This window comes from Rhyacophila brunnea, unplaced genomic scaffold (assembly GCF_057557595.1).
Source record: "Rhyacophila brunnea isolate RB1 unplaced genomic scaffold, BYU_Rbru_1.0 scaffold_1, whole genome shotgun sequence".
NCBI classification, from domain to species: Eukaryota; Metazoa; Arthropoda; class Insecta; order Trichoptera; family Rhyacophilidae; genus Rhyacophila; species Rhyacophila brunnea.
Genome location: NW_028232751.1, coordinates 11270516 through 11289160, shown reverse-complemented (window position 1 = coordinate 11289160; position 18645 = coordinate 11270516).

The following is an 18645-nucleotide window of genomic DNA, read 5'->3' as shown; positions in this document are numbered from 1 at the left end:
TAAATGTGGTCACGATCCTCAGCCATGAGTGCACGACCAAGAAGAATTAATATATATTTTTTAATGAAAAAATGATATTAGTCACTTACTTAATCTTTTATTTCCATACTCTAGATCCAAATACACATTGCAAACAGCTACATTATTTTTTTTCTTGATCCGGGGTTCGAACCCAAAACCCATGTCATTATAGAAATCAACAAATTACTGCTCGACCATCGTAGCATATTAATTATTTTAGATCTATAAAATAAGTTTTCAAACAGATTACCAGCAGACGTTTGTCTAGGGGTAGTTGATTAAAATTATAGTTTATCAGTTTTATACTATTGTTTTTAGTAAACAGGATTTCGCTTAAGGGCATATATGACATGTTTGTCTACCGTACGTATATAATACAATTTATAGATTTTAATTAAACCTGAATATGCCATAGCAGACGAATTGGACCTATAAAATATTTTTCTAAAATATCTGAAAAATATGGTATATTAGGTAAAGTCATTATTTAGAATTATTGTGCAAAACGTTCTGTATTGTTTTTAATTTTTTTTTAAATTATAAAATATATAAATTGAATTTAAAATGTATAGCTATTGCAATATGTAAATCGCCTAAAGGCTTAAAAAGATCAGTATATGCGAGTCTTTGTGAATCTAACCGCTTCTCTTGTGTGGTTAGAATTCCCACTCAAAGTACAAAGTTTCTTACACCTAAAGGCATTATCTCAATCATTCAAATGCAGATAAAGTTGAATTAATTAGACTCCGCCCAGTGATATTCACGAAATACGGATCGTTTGTTCCCGGCGGATATGTCCGCTGCTAAAAAACAATGTTAATTTTTGCGCACCACGTAGAATTAGTGGCGCCATTCACTTCTCTTTGCCGGATGTGTTTTTGACATGGTACAAGCTGCACTCATTTCGCGCCAGCTTGCCACTGCCGATTAAAGTTTTGTTTTAGTAATATTGAATTCACTAAATCTTCCGCAAAAACACTAATTACAACAATTCAGCAAATATATATACTCTACCATGAAAATAAATAGTATTCCAGAAATAGGATAATATTATAACACATCTTAGCTCTCTTTCTTTTAAACCTTCCAAAAATTTGTTTGGTCATCTATTAATATTTTGGAGCATTTCTAGAAATTTGTAGGTAAGCAGTTCGCCGTATCACACTTCACCATGAAATCTTGTATCGGAAATATATGGTCGTATATTAAAAACCGTCCAACCTCTTTGGGTCGTATAGTACTGAGATAAAATTCACGTCTAAATAAAACACGATTCTTGTCGATTACAGGAAGCCAGCACCAAACAAATTTTGAAAATAGCCGATATACTGGATTATTTGTTAGGTTAGGATAGGTTTTCATTCTTGAATTCATGAATTTTGTCAAAATCAGCTATGAAAATTGAATTAATTAATGTTCATATTGAATCTAATAAAATTGGAGACTGTATAGTATGCGATCATCTCTTTCCGATAGAAAGCTCACGGCGAACTGTGCTACGGTGAAATTTTTTACTTACGAGTACAATTCACATGTAACCATTTTAGAGTGGACGGAACAAATTAGACAAACGGCAACTGTATTTGATGTTTACATCGCAGATAATTTTCTAAATTGAGAAACAACTTATTTGAAATTTTAAAAATCAATAAAATCTACTTTTATTATGTATTTGCTATTTACATAATACATAAAATAGTATTAAAATAAGTTAATATTATCTACTTTATGTAGACTATATGCGATCTGACTTTTTTATTTTGGTATTATACATCATGTTTGTGAACATACGTCATAATTATTATATTATATAATTATATTCACAATATTATATTCGTAGCGAACTTTGATGGTTTCTACATAAACCAAAACTTTTGATCGTCTTAGATTTGTCATTTTTTATAGATTTAAGAATACCAATATGCCAAGCAAAATAAGTTATAAATAATTTTTATCAGTTTTAAAACGAATTAAAAGTCAAACAAAGATGAATGTTGTTGTAAATTATGCAAATTTTGTAGAGTATACGGCAGTACAATTATCATTGTTTAATTTATTTATTAGTGTTTGTTCATTTTTAAAGGGTAAATTGACGGCATTCAAAAATGTATTGTTATATCAATCGATTGACAATACAGTGATACTGGTGGATAAAACCGAAGACCTTTATTTATTTTTGACTAAAGTGAATAATTTTAGAAATCCTTTAGACTTAAGATGAATGTAGGTACTATATATTTTTACAAGTTAGCCAAATATCGATAACCTCTACATGTATATTAAGAGTCAGCTTTTTCACAATATTGACAACGTAAAATACTTCAGATGCTATCTACAGAAAAGTTGAAGCCCAAACCATGACATCAAGATTAGAATAAATTATATTGCATGAAACATTTCTGAAGACAATATAGGTTGAATTACATTATGATCACTAAGCTGCCGGTACGGGGAAAAGTATGTAATCAGACTAATGCTTCCATCCCGTAGCACATTTTAAACCTTTAAACGAACATTGTCATTGAAAAATCTGCCGAAATTACCAAAACAACGATGAGGTCACTTCACGCGTACCACACTATTCGACAACCGCATGGCACAACGAACTTTTTTTATCTTTTTCCACATGCTTACATATTTTTGGCTCACGTGTTAGTGTTTGGCACTATATATTTTCTATAAGAATATTGTCTATTATCTATGGCCTGCAAATTAGATTCTGTTCATAATATTATCTATGGATGCAATATTGCAAATAATTTTAACGTAAACATACGTAGAAACTTAATTTAAATTAGCGTGAATAATGAATAATGATTCAAAATAATAATACATTAGAGTTAGCACTCTCTGTCAATAAATTTAAAGAGATAGTGATCATTCAAAATATTCTGCGGAATGAGGAAACCATAGACTAACTTTGTACCCGTACCAGCATGTGATAGTACGAGACGTGATCATAATGTATTTTATCCTTATAATATGTCTCTTCAGCAATCAAGCATTCGATGTAGAGCAATCGGGTATTAAATAGTAACTAGTAATACTAGTATTATATTCTGAATTGAAGCTTCAACGTCATAGTGACAGCAGAAGACTGAAGGCTTTCAAAATGTGATTGCTGATTATATTGCAAATGAGGAGATTTTAAGATGACCTACATGCCAATAAAACTTAACGTTACAGTCAAGCGCAAATAATCGGTATCTTCGGCCACATTTTCCACAATGATTTACTGCATCTAATAATCTATTGACTGTTTAACTTATATAACTGGTTTAAAGTGTAAAAAGCCTTGGTGATCGAATACGACTATGAAAGTCAAATAATGTACACTTAAGTTTGTTTACATGGTATCAAGAAAAGAATAAGTCAATTCTAATTCAATTTTCATCACGCGACCTTATTAAATAATAACAATAACATTTATATTATATAACCTGACAAACATAAATCAATGTACATAGGTATAGATGTAATATCAAAATAAAAAGTATATAATATACTGATATCGACATTATAATAAAAAGTATAAATACTATTTTGAAATCCATATAAGTAGGGTTGTAAGCTGATTATATATTTTCATAATAATTATGTATTGACCTCATACTTCGAAGACATGCCCTCGACGAGTAGTGCTTTGCCGTATTAAAAAGATAAGTGCAAGCAATGCGAGTGATCGATTTCTGTTTGCTCGTTTTTCCAATAAACAAAGAGTAGATAATGTAGTCTGTAATAATTTATGCAAGAAAACTAGGGTAATTTCCTATTTCTATAATTTACTATTCAATGGTAGGGTATTATTTTCCTATCATACGAGTTATTTATTTTCAATTTTCGTTAATATTTTGTTCGTTTGAAAAATTCAACTGAAAATCAGTTAAAAGTAAGTCTGGAGACTCTATAGAGCACTATACTTTTTTTTAATGGAAAGAAGCATTTCTTCAATTAAAACAAACGTTTCTGAACTACTTATAATATTAATATAACACATCGTCACCTCAATACTACAACTAGTTAACTTGATTTTCACTGTTTTTGAGTTAGCTATTATTCTACATTTCCTTATGTACAATATAATAAAACTAGGTAAGTCAGAAGTTAATGGGAATTTTATTAATTTTGTATTTGAAAATAATAAATAACTTTAAAACCATAATTGCATCAAATAAATAAAATAATTTATCTACAATATTTTATCATACAATTGAACATTATTTAATTGTTCCTAATGAGACAAGCATAATTTTCAATTTTTATTTTAAATAATAATTTTAGCCTAAATTTAAGTGAAACAAGTAAAGTTTAAATTTCATTTTCCCAACAATGACTAAATCAGAGTTAACTAGCTGTAGTATTGAGGTTACGATATATTTAAGTATTTTTGTGCCATCATCGTATATATTTGTTGACTATTATAATAATATAAAAGAACCGATCCAAAACGTCGATATCAATAATTTGTAATATTACAGCAGAGTAATTTTAAAAAGATTATTATTTTATTGATCGCGTTATATATTTTTCACTAACAACTCTACCAATAAATAAGTGTATCTGTGCCATATAATAACACTTTCAACTCAATTTAAACCCAATATAGTGAATGTCTTGAGGGCGTGAAAACTCAGATGTGCCGATCAAGTTGTTAGATGCGATGAATCTAAAGCTCTCCATAAAGTTTATGAAGGAATCTCAGTATGCGTAGGCGGAGAGATGGTTTATAGAGACGCATAGATGCTGAGTGTAACCGACTGGAGAGAGAGCTTCAAATAGAGAAGCCTAGATGACAGTTATATTGTCGGTTATAAACCTAAACCTAAGTCAGTAAGTTTAGGTTTTTAGATTTTCAAAATAATTTTACCTCATACAAAACTAATTTTCTCACTAACGAAAGAGGGAGGAGGTTACTGCCAAAAGTTGGTAAGTCGATATTTTAGGTATTTAGAGTTATCAACGAATTATGGGTATATATATGAATATTTATGCTAGAAAAAAAATCATGGTAATCCGACATATAACACGTACATAAAGCGCAACGAAAGTAGAATTATGTCTGATTTTAGAGGGAATACCAAACTTGAAATTGCAATTACGCCATAACATGATTTCGAGATGATGATTTGTGATGAAGGCAATATGGGAGTTGCAGAAAATATGTAACAAATTCAACAAAATATATTATTCTCATTTTTTACTAAGAAACAAAAATATAATAATTCGTTTTTTAGCGTTTTAAAACGTGACGACATTTGTAATATTTTGTGACGATGTTTGGCTTTGGGGGAAGGGGTTAAACACCGTGAAATCTCGTGTGATGTCATTTATGGATGATCTTATGATATAAAATTTACATAATCATAAATATATTCTGTTTTTCTTTTTTATCGTGCGATATAATATGATAAATGAGATATTTAAATTTTTTGACGTTATGTCGTTTATTAAGATTTAATTTTTTTAATTTTTAATTTCTTGCCATATTTTGCATTTTTAATATGCACCCAACGTATGGCGCTAAAACTATTATTGTTAATACGACAAACAGTTCAAAATGTCGGATAAAAAACTAGAATAGTTGCTCACAAATGAATAAGCTAACGTTCTATACCATTAAAATTTATACATGTACCCACAACAGTGAATGGTTCGATAGTTTTACTAAGAAACAAAACATAATCGGAAGGAAACTTAGAGAGAGAAAGCGATGTAAAATACTTATCATAATCACATTAATCTTGTCTATAAGAAATTGCATCTGCCCATGTTAATGGTAGAATGTTTCCATTTATAAATGTGACATACAATATTGTAGTGATGACATTTTTTTACCTGCATTAATTTTTATTTCTATGTGTAACTTATCTATTTTTGTAATTTTAAAAAGATCTAAAATAGCGTTTTTGCCAACTAGATTTTTTCACCCTATCCGATATATCTTTTCGAATTTCAGTTGGCAAACACATCGAAAAAAATATTTTATCTTTTATAATGAATAATTCGTTAGACCTCTTTAAAGGAGAATTAAAATACAATAAGTGCCAAGGCATTTTGAAACATAAATAAAGTAATTCTACACGTAATCATTTTCGGGGAGCCAGTTGTTAAGTAAGTGAGCGCCTAACTCTTAAGAAAACAGTAGTCAAGGGGTTGAATTGAGTGCACTTGAATTATTTCCGTAGAGCACTTTGCTTCTATCTCTCGAATAACGCGCGTTATTAAAATTAATTATGAAAACGTTCACTGCTAACTGTATCTTGACGTTTGTTTTAAACTAGCAGAATTTATAAAAAAAATATTCTTTTAAGAGATATTATAAAATTATTATATTTTTGTTTACGCAAATTATTTTTACTGCGTATATATTAATTGTTTCACAGTGAAAAATTTGATATGATTTCTTAAAATATAAATATTAAGGTAAAATATAGATATACTTAACAGTAATTAAAAGAAATATTATAAAATATGTATACGATGTTTTTTCTCTGCTGTAATATTACAACGTTTTTCTTATGTTGTATTCTTATTTCTCCGGTGGTTGTTTGTCCGGTACAAATCTTGCAATCGATTTTTAATTAACTTCCGACTAGTTAGACATTTGAAACTTTTAGAATATATCAGAACACGATGCCAATGCATTTTTTTAATACTTTTAGCCATCTTTAAGTAGAATTGAATTCATTGTTAGTTAATTCTGTTTTGTATGAAAAGTTATTTCGATACCATTATTGTTTGCTAGGGGATCCAAGCAACTAAATTATTAATAATGTATACGTTCGTTACTATGGGAATCAATATGGAATAACATTTCATTATTCAGTATTTCTATCAAGTACAATTTTTTTGATCGTTTAAGCTAGTCAAGTCAACTTTATATGATTCAACAGAAAATTTAAAAACGTTGTATATAAAAAGTTCTTTTTATCTTGTAATTATTTATAAAATGGTCTATTAAGAATATAATTTTCTTAATTATAAGGGATGTTATTAACAAATATGCTCTATTAGTATTCGGACTGGTTTCACATGTAATAATGTTACTGCAATATAATTATTAATTATAGTTATAATATATATAATTCGAAATAACGGTAGGAGGCCATTCAAAGACTGAAACCGTATGCAGTTAAAAACCGTGTGCCATACTAAACTTATGATTTCTGTTCATGGAAATATATTTTATATAATAAGCATATTATAAGTATCTCATCGTATCTGTTTACACCACACACTTACACTTACAAATTTTGTGAAAATATATTTTCATGAACAGAAATCATAAGTTTAGTATGGCACACGGTTCTAAACCGCATGCGGTTTCAATATATGGATGATCTCTATGTGTGATGTATACATATATTAATTGTTTATACAATCATATGTGGATCTGGGCCGCGATACGAAGAAGTTTTTAAGAGATTTTGTTTTATAAGAAATGGATGTAAGTCACTTTCTCAACATATTAGGTCCATACCCTGGGTCCAAACACACATTAAAAAACCAAATGTGAAATTTTGCTTGACCCATGACATTATAAGCCAGACGTGTAACAGCATCGTAATTAAACGCACGCATATATTTAGATAAGTATGTGTGTGTGTAAATATTTCAATACTATAAGAACAATCTACACGATACAAGTGTGACATAATAATAGGCGCGGTAAATATATTATTAATATAATACTTAGTGTAGCAACAAAGATAGTTATTTGACGTGAATTCTTTACAACTGAGAATTAGACGGCAAAATAAAAAAGCTAGGCACCAGTTAATTTAGTAACCGGCTGCTTCGCCTTTTGTTGTTTATTTTTTGCGGCAACGGCAAACGATCGTGAGAGAGCCATGAAATGATGTCTTAATGAAATTGCAAAGGAAGTATAAGCGACACTCGTTTTAAAAGAGTCGTCTTTGCTTTGCGGGAAGAAGTGAGCTCATCCCCCGATCGCCCAAGGTGTGGAGATCGATACGTCTAGAGTATATTTCCCCATTTCGCAACATCCAAGCTTTTGTATTCGGTAAAGATGGTATCATCCGGCAGTCGAAAAAGTGGCGAGGAATTTAAATATGTAGCGGTTGTTGCTAAAGCTCCGGAAACGCTAAAAACGGATCCGACTCGAAGTTAGCACTAAATTTTCTGGGTAAGGCGCGAAATAAAATTAGAAACATTTTTCTTTTAAGTAATGGAATTAGAGCATTGTCTTTTTTCACAATAGCGTTCCCAACAAGTCTCTCAGAGTTATTCAAATTAGTGATCAACTTTAACGAATAATGCTATAAGCATGCCATATAATTGTAGTTGATATGTCACAGTATATTCCTCCTCTTTCATTCCCATTTGGTTGCACTGCAGATTTCATTCTCAATAAAGTTTACTGTTATGTCTATAAAAGCAAACACAGCTCTAAATATTCAAAAAAGTCTTCAGTTTAGCTGATATCCAATGCAAGAGTAAAAAGTACGTATTAGCACCATTATTAATTAAAAGCAAAAATTATACAGACGTGTATACGTTAAGTATTTTAGTTAAGTAATACAACGTTTCCACCATTATTTGACAACAAACACATAGACTCCTTAAATTTAACCATCCCACACCACACTAGATCCTAATCGATTGTATAACAAGACTATATATTTTGATATAAAGAATGAGCAGTTATTTACTCTTGGAACATCTTAGAAGCAGATACTCAAGACGGCGGTACTCAATTATGTTTTGACTGAGTTTACAAAGGCTTAATATAATAAAAAATGCCCATATAATGGAAGTCACACTGTGATATTACAAAAAACAAATGATTGTAATTAATAAATATATAGTATACAAAAAACAAAGCTAAAACAATACGATTTTCACGTCCGCTTTTTGCAACAAAATGGTTATTTCTGCGACTAGGTCGGATGGTAAGATAGACGCAATGACTGTTTGGACCGACTTGAAATTATTGATGAATTGACAGTTAACAACATTAAAATGTATCAGTTGTACACAGAAATGTCAAATCAGACATAAGATATTATTATTTCCAAGTATCTTCAGAGATGACCACTGCAATGAGCCCGAATCGTTGAATGTTGTATTTCGAAAACGTTACATGTCACATTTTAGTAAAAGTAGCTTAAAGAGTAACTTCAGTTGCAAAAATCTTCATATGTATTACCTAAATACACAATAATATATAAAATAAATACACTATAATGTAATGTATTTTTTGTGGTTTTTTTAAGACAGCAGTTAATAATATATAATAATATATTTTATATAAAAACTTTTCACTATGTATTTATTTTTATATAGGATTTTTTTCACTATTTTGACTAAAACACAATAGTGACTTGTAACGATTTCGAAATACAGCATTGAAATCACAGAACAGATAATAAATATAATACCGATCGGCTATATTCAATACGCCGCATGTTGATGCCGGGTTTTGAATGTGTGAGTGTCCTACGAAAATGAAGCACGCATTATGCACGTGCAATAGTGTGTGTAATACACCAACATTAAATGAGCGTAAATGCATAAACCGAGACCAGTTTTCAGTATTCGACATAAAACGTATTATTGACACGTGTGTAAGTTTAACCCGGATTCTTCCTTACTCAAGTCGGTTACCTGCTATCGCCTTACCCGTTATGTATTTCAGTTCCCATTATTTCTGAGTTCCCTGATTGAAATACATCAACAGCCAACCTTTTTTTTTAATTTAAAAAAATATCCGAAGTATATAATTATCTTTTTAGTCATTGTGTTTTTTCTGAGCAAGTCAATAAGTGATACTCGTTTAGCCAATGATCTTCTTCCATTTTTAACGATTTGTGTATTTAGGCAAACCATGATAAAGCGACATTTATTTTTTAATATGAATATATAATTTAACTACATATGGCGTAGAACTTGACGCAGATCAAAGTAAACCTTCATGTTATTATAAAACTTTAAATATGACACAATATACGTTTGCATAACGTTAAGTACAAAGCGTTTGTATTCGCTAGGTAGATTAGATTTCTATTAACTTTTATTTCAACAATAGGTACTTGGAAGTGGTTGCGGAAAGCATTTGTAGTGGTTGAATTTTATCAAAATATAAAAATTATTATTCTTTACCGTGTTACTATTTTTGCTGTACGTGTACTGATAATTACGAGACGACTGCGAGAATTATAAAAAAAACTTATTGCTTTAATATTAATTCAACGCATTAGACAAATAAATAAATAGAATACAACATTGTGATGTTTGCTACATAATATGTATGTATGATACGAAAAGACTTGAAGTTAATTTTATCATTTACGTTAATAACCCCTTTCAGTTTAAATTTCAGAATATATTTAGTTCTATAAATAATATTGTTTTAAAATTCTAATGGATTTAATTTTTTTACTTGAGACGTACGCACTATGTGCACTCAGCAAAATTCAAATACATACTGACAACGAATACAGTTAATTCTAACTTTATCATCTACATATTAAGTCAAGGGTCACAATAAAAATATAACAAATAAATCATGAATAGTTGAATTGTTTGTACAAAAATCCCTATCACTAATAATACAATCAATAGGCGTATACATCATCAAAACAATTGTAATAGATCATTAGATAATAATCAATTCAAGAAGTGTAAAATCGTCAATATTGGTAAAATAATGGCAACATATTGGGAATTTAATGGAGTTACCTAATGAGACAATATATCAGTCTTTAAAAAGTTATATTAGTTAAACAAATATTCTTACATTACATTTTTTTGTGAGTACGCATAGTGCCAGAAGATGCCGAAAAGCGAAAAAGCAAAAAACGACTAAAACGGAATAGCACAAAATTTGAATACATTAGAATTTAAATTCAAATTCCATCAAATACCCTCGGTCGATAGTATTAATATTAATTAATTATGTTTTCTTTGGTTTAGTAATATTATTATATTATCTATCGTTTAATTAGGGTGAATGTCTATTTTTAGATTTTCGTTGTTTTATTTATATTTTGCTTTAGATACTCATTTATTACAATTTCTAATTATGTCATTGAGAAAACAAAATGTTGCAATACGTTAATTATTAATATTTCAAAATGCTTTTTTGTAACAGTTAAAAATAATCCCTACGACAAAATAATATACCCCTAATTACTACATTAACGTAAAATTTGCAAAATAAATTTCCTTGAATTAATTTATTAATTTTAAAATCTCTCAAATATTTAATTTCGATAATTGACTCTGCAAATAAACATAAATTGTCAAGAAAAAATTACGTAATAATACTATTCAAAAATAAAGGCACTTCATAAATAAATTAATACTGACGAATATTTTATCTTTCCTTCTCCGCAATAAATATGAAAATTACTAAGTAATCATTGGAGTGAAAGAAGTTCAAAGATAAATCTTTTTGTTTTTCACGGCTTTGGTAGCTTTTTCATTTATTATTATAATAATGAACAAAACTTTTACAGGCTGAGGTCTTCACGACGAATTGTATGATAATTTCCGTTACTTAATTTTATGGGGGAAAATAAGAAAATATTTTCAAAAATATCTGACAAAATTATATTACACCTCTTATTATAAAGAGCAATATTGCTTTGTTCTTTTTTACGGATTCGCATTAAATATTTCTCTCAGTTTTCCGCTCTCCTCTCAAAGTAGCAAAAAATTTTTATAAAAAGGTATTGTATGACAACTGTGAACAAAACTTCAAAAAAAAATCAAATAAAAAAGATCACTTATCTATAATATCAAAGAACAAAAAAGAATATATCGATTCTTCAAATATTTTCTAAAATAGAATTTTCTATAAAAAAAATGCTATCGAATGAAAGTATTTGATATAAATTTAATTTAACTTCAAACATATTAAGTTTTATTATACTTTGGATTGAGTTCAATGACCTCAGCTTCGCTCTTTTTTACATTCGAATTAACGTATGTATACTTTATTATATTTATTCATAATAAGGTCTGAATATGCCGATAGATGAAACCCGGGATGCAAAAGACTTAGTTATATCGAATTGTGAAAATATAATATAAATTTGAATTATATTTCTTATCATAATATATTATTAAATTATTCAATTATATTTTTTGCCGATAGCCATTTTGCTTGTCAAGATTATCTATCGACATAATAACCAAAATATGTTGAAGAGAAAAAAATGAAAACTTAATAAAAAAAAAATATAGTAAGTTACTAATATATTTTTTTATTAAATGTATCATTTTTTGTGTAACCTATTTCAGTTTTTATCTCGATTAGTTAACGGAATCTTACAAAAATTCTAAAAAAATTCTTACTCACTAACAGTAATCTCTGTAGTGGTATATTGTGTATAAAAATTATGTGATATGTTATATCATAATCACGATCTTGAATTACTACGCTGAAGACATTCAAAATTTTAAATAAACCTAATTTAGTATTTAGTCAATTATAAATTGTAAGTATAATATAAATTTTCCTTTTTATATTAAACATAGATATTTGGATATATGTAACGGAGTAATATGTTAATATAATTATAGTCAAATAACATACTTACAAAACACTGTTACTCTTTCTTGTCTAAAGTTAAAATTTATTGTGTTTTATATTGTTTAGCCTAAAACAAGGTGCGTCGTAACTTGGAACTATACGGAATGTTGCGCAATATAACACATAGTATTACAATATTGTATGTATAAAGGTAAAACTTGCAAAGTCAATTACCGGCATTTGTTATATTTTTATTTTTGGTAAGATTTTTTTCATTAAGTACTTTTTTAGCATATGAGTTCTTTGCCTAATTATCAAAACCGACTCATTTTACTTGAAAATTCGGTACTGTTCGGTTATACGGAATACAGCGGAAAACGCATTTTGAAAATAGCCGATAAACTGGATTATTTGTTAGTTTGGGTTAGTTTAGGTTAGGTTTGGTTGGGTTAGGTTAGATTAGGTTAGGTTAGGTTTGGTTATGTTAACCTAACAAATAATCCAGTTTATCGGCTATTTTCAAAATGTGTTTACCGCTGTATTCCGTATAAACCGAACAGTACCGAACATTTTAATTAAAATCGAAATTCAGATACAATAATGTAAAAATTAGCCAATAATTATATATTATAGTATTTAATCATATCTTTTAAATTATTATTTCCCTTATGTAAATTTTCACAAGTACTTAAATAACACGTTCATTATATTCTTTTTCCGGTATTTAGTAAAATATGCGGTTTTATGCTCTGATTTTGCAAAAAACAATGGAAGTAACTGACTTTGCATTTAGTATCCTCAGTTGGTAACAGAATAACTAGCCGAGAACAAATTTTACCTTTTTATCGCCGAGTTAAATGCAATCAATTTCGCTGAAATATTAATAAATCATTGCGCCAAAAAACAGTTCAAAATAAATACAAAAGTATTACGTGCAAAATCGCTGCAAATATAACAGAACATAATATAATTTTAATATACCAATTTTGTTATGAAATAATATTATTATTTACAAAAAAATATGAAGTAATTTATTTACAGTTTCTAATATCGTTTAAATGTATTTCGTTTTTTTATGTAAACTTTAACCAAATTGAATCAATATAAAGATTTTTGTGTTTTTTCTATTACTAGTAGTTGTCTAGTACTAACATAAAACGCTTGCAAAAAAAAATACTTCAAATTAATCAGAATGGGAAAAATTATTTTCTTTCATGTAATCAATATAAATATATTTTTGATAAAATTATCTACGAGAAAGGTAAAAAAACTTACCTTTTGATGATATAAAGGGCGTTAGAACGTTCAGGTATTATCTTCGTTCGTTGGCCGGTTACCAGGAGAAAATCTCTTCGCTGTAAACAAAATTAAATAGGTAATTGTACTTTTCACATATTAGATAAATGCTTAAAATACCGGCTTTAAAGTGTATAGTCTATCTGCAGAAACTTATCAGATACTGGTTTATATTCAAGCGCTAGATTTCATTTACAATTGAAATTAAACATTACTTTCTGTATTCTCAAGAGATACAGCGCTAACTTGGTGGCAATACGCAATATTTATACAATATGAATCATTAAATTTGGTATTTAATACAATCAATAAAAATATATATTACTACACATTTTTGCTCACAAAGTAAACTTTACTGAGTAACTTTATTTATAAAATGATAATGTAAATTCCATTAAAATCTACAGGTTGTTTTCATGTCGATATCAAGACATAAGTAGTCTTCATAATCATTTTGTTAAATGGAATTCTACAAAATAAATGCAAACTAAATTAACAGCTATATGTATACTTAATAATTTGTGAAGAGAAATATATTATCTCGTAACGTGAAGAGTATCTAAGAAATACCAACGATATTTGTGAACCATACAATTATTAATATTATATTATATTTGAAAACATTAGAAAAAAATCTATTTAAAAGTTAAACTAGTAGGATTTGAACTCATATCTATTACTATCCGAGTAAATGCTCTAATCTGTCAATCTACTTTTTTGCTGATTCATGCGAATTAACCTTTACAACTACGTTAAGCGAGGCGTTTCAACTCAATAAAAAATAACATTTTCATTATTCACCCACGTATAGAATACCTCTCGCATAAATATTATCTATAAAATCTTTTTGTACTTAGTCATTTTTATATACCAAACTGTATTACGTATAATTAATAAATGATTGCATTTATGTTTATATATTATAATTATATATTATCAAATAGGAGAAAGTATATACTTAGTTATATAATACGAAAGGTAGAGAGGTTGAAAAAATGTGAGGAGTTAGAAACAATTAGAAAAGCTTTTCTAAATACCTAATAATTTTCACTACAAAATAAAAACTAAAATTTTCTCATATCATCGACATTCTACGCCAACGCACACCCTGTTTTTTTCTACCCTTACAAAAGAGACAAGAAATGAAAACAGCGCAAGCATTTTGCATGAATTATGTTTCTTTTCAAAAAATACTAAATCTACATTAGGTAGGTACTTCAAAGATAAGAAATTTTACATTTGTAGAACGCGTCTAACAAAAAAACGTATTTCAATTGTTTGCATTAATTTTCTCACAAAAGGACTCTCAACCGCCCGAGTGCTTCATACATATGTATTCTTTACAAAAACCAAATTATGTAAATATATATGTGTGTATACGTATAAACATTTTGCAGCAATGAGCTTTTGTTTAGTTACTGTGGTAATTTATTTATTTCCAATAGAGTTGTAAATAAAATCGCATAAATGATATTCATGTCAATCCTTTATTTATCTTACCAAAGATTTAACTTGAAAAATAATTATAGTTATCTGTTATATAATAATACGCTAGTATAAAAATATTACAATCAAAAACTATAATCCGTTATTAGAGATTATTGTCAACATTGTTTATCAGCCTTTACTGAATTGCATGACCTTATAATTAAAAATTAATCGTTTGAATGTTTTTCTAAAAGATGACTTATAAATAAATAAAACATTGAAAAGTAATATTCATAAAAATTTGAATAAGCATCAAATTTACTACAAATTTAATGTTACTGTCAAAGATGAAATCATGATTACGAGAACAATTTCATAATGCAATAATGCTTACGAGGTATGGTACCTATCTAATATTTAACAGATACGTGCTTTGCTTCTTTTTTTTTAATTATATTATTTCTTTTCATTTGTAAAATTTAATATCAAAACCAATTATTTCTAAAATTAAATGGGCCACAACCACTACACATTTACATTTGAAAACTGGCCATGACTAAGTCAATTTTTCAGATTGATAGCACTAATATTTTCATTTTTTAGAAAGATGAATAAGAATAAAGAACATCAAATGCTACTTAATTTATAACAATAATATGGACCAGTGGTTCCCAAAGTTGACTGGGCTCCGACCCATCTAACAAAAATTTTCAATCTTGGGATCCACCTCTTAGCTGTCTTAGAGAAAAGAGGGCATACATATTGGTAATGTTCAGATTCCCTAGTGGCGAGTCGTGAACTACTTAATGCTGTCTTATTTGTTCTAATTGAAATAAAAAAAATACTTTTCATAAGTGTTACCAATATGAATGAAAGACTGTTGAAATAAGAAACACAACTTAAATAAAAAAAAAATATTACTTACTATACCTGCAAGGTTGTTTTACAAAGTTATTTCAATGGGAAGGATGTATTTGTTTCTTATTTTTCTTCATTACAGTTTTAGCATCAACTTCAACTTTAGTTACTTTTAATCGCAGTGAGTTTGATATATCCAATTTATTTCGGTATTTCGTTGTAATGTTAACCATAGCCGAAAATCCGACCTCACATAGATTTGAGGTAGTAAAGAGGAGGAGGACTTTCATAGCTTCATCGAACAGGCAAGGATAATTATCAGCAACTGAGAGCCAGAATTTCGTTAACTGTTTACGATTGAAACTATTTTTCAGTGACGTATTTTCTAAAAAATCAATAAGTTCTTCACTTGCTTTTGTTGACATACTAGTTGGTAAGTCGTCTTGAAATGGATTACAGATCCAACGCAACGAATCAAACTTTTTCATCTCTTCCCCAAAATTGTCGTCAAAGTTATTTATTAACAGTGGTAAATGACTGGAAATTTCAGACAGTACTATATTGTATTTCAATTTTTAGGAATTATAAATAGCTGAATGAAATATCAAATTTATCACTTCCTATTTTTTTTAATTCATGTATACAGTGGCTAGGGCCCACTCAATATTCGCTCGCGACCCACTGGTGGGTCGCGACCCATATTTTGGGAAACCATGATATGGACTATAAGCTATGTAAGGTTAATCAATCTTGGTTCAGTAGTTTCTAAATTAAAACCAAATGGAAGACGTACACTCAAATTGTATTGAAGAATAAACCATTATTATATTCAATACCGAATATACATAAGGTTTACGATTTTTAAATTCTTTGTTGTAGAAAAAACCTCAGAAACATTTACATTAAAAAAAAAAATAAGTATTGGACCAAGTAGAGCTCTAACTCACGTTTTTCTCTTTCCGGATGAGTGCTCTCGCATCTAGGCTGTCGATAGGTCTATGATTTATCCGAATAACTTCTTGCAACTTAATATGTTTTATCGGAGGTACTTCAAATTCCTCGGTTGAAATATCTAAGTACATCGGAGTTCGAGTCTTACTTAGTCCAGTTTTGTTCTAGCCTTTTTTTCTAATCTGAATATTTCTAAAGTTTTTTTAAATTTTTATGTATGTTTGAAATATATTTTGATAAGCCCTGCCTAAAGGAGGCGATATCAGATAGAAGGTAACATGGTCACGACTTGATTATCTTCTTCCGATTGAATTCCATGGATTTCCATTCCCAAAAGATACGTTTGGCGCCGCACCAGCCAGTTGTGGCCATATGGAAAATTCACCTTGTCGCTAAGTTGGGTAAACTGGTCTATCTGTGTGCAGAAGTGCCATAACCAGTTATACTACGTTGACGTGTTCAGTAGCTTGCGAAAGTTTGCTGCCAACGAATGTCAGACTCGAAGCTTTCGAAGCTTTAGATACGAAAACTTTTTGTCATTATTCGTTAAATTTACAGTCGTTAATTTTAATAATGTAATAAAGATAGCAACACTTATTTTAACACTGTCAACGATGCATTTGAATGTTATGAATATTCATACTTTAAAAATATATGTATAGGTATCAACACAATTTATTAACCGTAAATGGTTAACATTTTTTATCTGACAATATAAATTATATTAAATTCTATAGGTTGGTTTATTAATCAGTTAAAATAAACTTAGGTTAATTGTGTTTCCAAAATGCTAAGCATTAGATTAGGGTATTATTTGTTTAATAGTTTCTGAAATGAAAGAGAAGGAGGATCCTGTTTCTTTATTTTTAACTAAAGATAAAGTTTTCACATCCGAAATAGCTGTTGACTACTACTTACTAAACTTAGATGAATTTAATATAATTTAAATTATATTTTTTCTAAAAAAATTAATTTATTTAAACAATCAACAAAAAATATTTCATGGGACTATCTAATATTTTGCTTCAATTTTAACTAAATATAAATTAGAAGTTATAATTCTTTGGCGTAACTTCACTTACTAACTGATGTCACGGATTTCTCCAATATTTTTATGATGTTACTTACTTGAACATGCTAAAAAATTTTAATTAACTATTTCTATATAATATATTTTCTCAGAAGTTTTTTTCAAAATTATGTATGTTTAATAATTAGAATGGTACATTCTTAGATTTTGCGAATTATTCGTTGAATTAAATAAATAGTTAGTTTATTATTAAATTATACCATATTATAATTATATTGTATTATCTTGGTTTCTTAAGACATGGGATTTTTGGTAAAGTATTAAAAATATCTTGTAAGATTTAAGAATACATTATAGCCATTTGACAGATTTCATTAATTATAATAATCTTTTTCTATTAACTAACACGATGCGCAATCCTTAATTATTGATGTCAGCCATTAATAAGAATTTAGATATCATATTTATCAAAATGATTTCGGACATTGATGTATTCTACTTGAATGAGAACAAGTTTAGGTTGACCCTGTTTTTATATTATATATATATATATATATATATT